The 5000-nt window shown below is 50.7% G+C and overlaps 1 protein-coding gene across 3 annotated transcripts in view; it reads left to right on the top strand.

Annotated features, from left to right (window-relative positions):
• Positions 1–5000, top strand: part of LOC135116384 (BMP-binding endothelial regulator protein-like) — a 157404-nt gene that overhangs the window by 135333 nt on the left and 17071 nt on the right. The window lies entirely within an intron of this gene.

Here is a 5000-nt window from a genome sequence, read left to right as displayed (position 1 = left end):
CGCCAAAAAAAATAGGAGTATAGCAAGAATAGCAAGAATAAAAGGAAGGAAAGAGCAAGAGAAGGAAGAGGAGAGAGGAGTAGAAAAATAAATAAATAAATAAAGCAATTAACATTAACTATAAAGTGTTCGACTCTTGACCAGCAGGGGCACAGGAAACGCAGGTAACAGTGCAGGTGTTTATTCACAGAAGGTGTGAACAGAAGGCTGGAGGTAGGTGATCTCCCGGCGCCAGGCCGCGCACTTCAACTTAACACTTATGACTGAAGCCTAGCTCGTTCACTCATACACGTATTCATGCCTCACACAAGTCTCGCTCATTCACTCGTTCACACAACTAGCTAACAACCACACACCTCCCCCGAGACATAAGGAAGATTCCTTATCTTTGTTATGGCTACCGTAACACATGAAACAAAGTTACAATGATTGAAGTACAGAAAACACGGTACATATACACAAAACAAACACAGCGTACAATGAACACGTACGACTAATCGTAGGTGCTACGGTGCCACCGCACCTGCAGTCGTCTCGGCTCCCTACGCTGTCGGCTGCTTCGACGCTCTGGTTGCTCTCGGCCACGGTGTACCCCGTTACCCTGATGCTCCGGGCTGCCGGGATGGTGGTGTTCCTCGTGACCCTGATGCTGAAGCGCTGCACCGCCATGAGCGGTGTGCTGCTCGACAGGAAGGGGAGCAAGAGGTCTGTGTGGGCGTAGGTGTCTTCTATTACGCCACATCACGCGACCGCTGCCCATCTTGATGAGGTAGTCTCTCCTTCGCCCAACAGCCACGATGACACCCAGGCGATCCCAGAGGCCTGTCGTGTGATCTTGAACGTCGACGTGGCCACCGAGGTGCAGGAGAGGAAGAGTACGGGCGGACGCGTCGTGGCGAAGTTTCGCTTTCTTCCTCAGTCGCTCTGCCTTGGCGTCGCACTCATCAGCAGCGCGCTGCCACTGCTGAGCGTATGAGCGATGATGAGCCGGGACACAGGACCTCATAGGATGACCGAAGAGGACTTGTGCTGGTGATCGCCCTTCCGCCCTCGGAGTGTTGCGCAGTTCCAGCAACCCGCGAGCGAACGCATCCTCGTCCAGGTGTCCCTGCTGTGTGGTCGTGAGGATCAGCTTCTTCACGGACTTGACCGCTGCCTCGGCGTGACCATTGGAGCGTGGATAATGAGGTGAAGATACACGATGCTCCACCCCCCATCGAGCCAGGAAGCGCCGTACCGATGAAGAAGTGAACTGCGGTCCACCGTCAGTCCTCAGGAGAACAGGCACGCCCGTGTCGGCGAACACACCCCGAAGGACACGAACGAGCTGATCAGCCGATGCTGGACGTGAGCATGCAGACACGTGAGGCCACCCAGACAAGCGATCTACATACACGAGGTATGTACGGCCTGCTGCGTGGAAGTAGTCTGCAGAAACTGACTCAAACACCCTGCTGGGTGTGTCCGTGTCCTGCCAGAGAGGTTCGTTGGCTTGGCTTGGTAGGAGTGGACGGCATAGTGAGCATCCAGAAACGACGTTCTCAACGTCTCTGTCCATACCAGGCCAGTACACCGTTTGTCGGGCCCGTCGCTTGGTGCGCTCCATCCCCTGATGACTGTCATGGAGTCGCTCTAGTGTTTCTCGGCGGAGGCTGTGAGGAATAAGAAGCCTCGGCCCGTAAACCACCAGGTCGTCGTCTACGGCCAGCAGACTGCGCACCGGCCAGTACGTACGCAAGCGGTGATCGAGGTCGTGGCAATGATCAGGGAAGCCCTCGATGATGACGTTCTTGAGCAAGCAGTACTCGCCGTCTCTTGCTGCTGCGGCACGTACCATTTCCACAGTCTGATCCTGGAGTGGTGCTAAGCGGACGCCGTCCTCATTGGTGGCAGATAACGCTGAGATGACCGCTGAGTGGAGAGGGTCGAGGTCGTCTGTCAACTCGATGGCCATGGATCCACCAGCCATTGCACGTAAACCTTCCTTTGCTTCGAAGACGCTGGGAAAGGCCTTGATCACAGCAGCAGCGTGCCCCGCACGCTGCTGTGGCGTTGGGTCGTAGGAATGAGGCCAGCTGATCACTTCTGTGGGCGTAGATAGAGGTGGCTGCGAGGCGGTCGGGTACTTGATGGAGCTGTTGCCGGTGTGCTGTTCTTCCCTGCGTAGCGGTCGGATTTGAGCCGGAAAATCTTCGGGGAGGATTCCGAGAGCGATGGAATCGTACCAGCTAAGCAGCGCCCCCTTCACCTCCTTCACCACGCTCACAACAGTCTCAGCTTCCCTGTCGCCCAGTTGCAAGTGCGACGAGAAAGTTCCTACACAGGTGAGGGGGTGATTACCGGCAGCATAAAGTCCATCACCATCAGCGGGCGCCAAGCTGGAGGGCGGGATTCCAAGGAGTGTTGCCGTGTCGAGGCCAATAACGGTCGTTTCGGCCCCAGAGTCAGGAGTCCACGTAATCTTGTCTCTTCCAGCGGGATGTGTGGCGGTAATGAGCACCTGGGGCGCAGGTCGTGCCGTCACCGTCTTTGTGTATACGCCTGATAAGAGCTGGTATACACTGGCACTGGCTCCCCGCCTCGGGCCTGCACCGCGATGAGGAGAGACAGTTGAGGAACTCCTCGAAGCTCCTCGTCGTTTCCTCACTGTCTGCTGACATACACTCGCAAAATGCCCTCTTTTCCCGCAGTTACGACACACTTTATCTATTGCCTGGCATCCCCTTTTGTCACTGCGACAATTTTTGCCACAACGATAACAGCCCGTGGGGCTTGAGCCCCCGAAACTGCCCTTCCTGTAGTTCGAGACAGCGTTCACACCATGGCTCGAAGAGTGAGAGCCGCCCCTTAGTACTGCACTACACTGGTTAGCGCTCTCTGATGCTCTGCAAATATCTATGGCGTTTTCAAGGGTGAGTTTCTTGTTTTCCAGCATGCGTTTCAGAGCCACTTCGTCTCGTGTCCCAACGACAATTCTGTCACGCAGCTGATGGTTTATGCACTGGTCGCAAAAGTCACAGAAATTGGCGATTTCCTTAACAGCACATAAAAAGTCGTCAAAACCTTCTTGCGTTTCTTGCACGCGGGAGTAGAAGTCTCTTCTATCCATGATGATGTTGCGCTGGCTTCGCAGGTACTCACACATTGCATCGAGGATGGTTCTTAACTCCGCGTCTCTCGGTAAGCTTATCCCGTAGCGAAGTGTACGGGTCCACTCGTCGTCTAGGACAGCAGCGAGTGCCGCCCTCTGCTCAGCCAGGGAGAGACAGTCTATCCTGGCGAGGGTTACGTATCCTTCAAACTTATGGCGCCACGTGTCGAACTCACGTAAAGATGCTGACGCCGTTAAGTGAGGAATGATGGTGGCGGACGTCGGGAACCTCGCGCCCTGGGTAGACGTGCTGCGGGCTGTGGTTTCGCCTTCATTGCTCGCCGTGGTGCGACTGGGAGCTTGTGTCCCCACTCTCTCCAGCAGCTGGGTTAAACGCTCCTCGCGAGCCTGACTCTGCTCCGACTGTCGCGCTAGCAGAGCCTGACTCTGCTCCGACTGTCGCGCTAGCAGGGCAGCCAGCGCCTCCAACTGCTTCTCCATTCTGCGCCGTACCCACTGCAGCCTTGTCCTGATCCTACTCACTGCGCCATGTTCGACTCTTGACCAGCAGGGGCACAGGAAACGCAGGTAACAGTGCAGGTGTTTATTCACAGAAGGTGTGAACAGAAGGCTGGAGGTAGGTGATCTCCCGGCGCCAGGCCGCGCACTTCAACTTAACACTTATGACTGAAGCCTAGCTCGTTCACTCATACACGTATTCATGCCTCACACAAGTCTCGCTCATTCACTCGTTCACACAACTAGCTAACAACCACACATAAAGCAAGACAAGGAGTAAGGCAAAGGATAATTAGTCGGACGAAAACCAGCACATAGAAAAGAGAGACTGAGACGATATCAAAGTAGTAATATTATGATGGAGAATGTCAGGAATGGTGTGTGTGTGTGTGTGTGTGTGTGTGTGTATGTGTGTGTGTGTGTGTGTGTGTGTGTCACCTGGCATAAGGGTAGTAAGACTGATTTATAAGTAGGTAGATAGATAGATAAATAGATAGATAGATGGATAGATAGATAAACTGATTCATGGATTGATAGACTGATGAATTAAGATGATAGATAGATAGTTAAGTAAATACGTAGATAAGTAGATATATGGATATATAGATAGACAGATAAATAAGCAGATAGATAGTTAGGTAGACAAATAGGTAGATAGATAGATAGATAGATAGACTGTTAGATAGATATAGAGTATTGGCAGGCTGTAGATTAATAGAGATTCATATGTATGTATTGGAAACAGAGAGAGAGAGAGAGAGAGAGAGAGAGAGAGAGAGAGAGAGAGAGAGAGAGAGAGAGAGAGAGAGATAAACGAGAGGATAAAGATAATTGAACACAAACACACACACACACACACACACACACACACACACACACACACACACACACACACACACACACACACACACACACGTTACCGTCATCAGTAAATCTAATATTCTCTTCCAAAACACAGAAACCAAAGTATTGATAAAGAATCCACTCAATTCAATTCATGTTTAATCTTATTTACTATTTCAACTACTTTTAACAGCCTCTGGTGGAAAATATTGGAGTTTTCTAGGGTGTTTCATGATTCTAGTGATAATTTTAACAAGATTTCTGAACCTTTAGCTGGTTATTGCTAGTTATCGGTGTTTTCAAGTGTTATCGTGGTACTAGCGATTGTTTTAACAGGGAGTCTCTATTTTTTTTTTTTTTATTATTATTGTGAGTTATTGGGATTTTCAAGGTGTTTTCACTATTCTAGTAATAGTGTAACAAAGATTCTTAAATAGGCTCCGGTAGAAGTTACTGGGATTTTAAGAGTTTTTTTTTTTTCATAGTTCTACTGATAGTTTAACACAGATTCTGCATGTTTAACATGCATGTTTAACAGTGGAAGTTA

This window comes from Scylla paramamosain, chromosome 31 (genome assembly GCF_035594125.1).
Source record: "Scylla paramamosain isolate STU-SP2022 chromosome 31, ASM3559412v1, whole genome shotgun sequence".
In the NCBI taxonomy this organism is placed as follows: domain Eukaryota; kingdom Metazoa; phylum Arthropoda; class Malacostraca; order Decapoda; family Portunidae; genus Scylla; species Scylla paramamosain.
The sequence above is the reverse complement of the archived record's forward strand: the minus strand, read 5'-3'. Positions and strand labels throughout refer to the sequence as shown.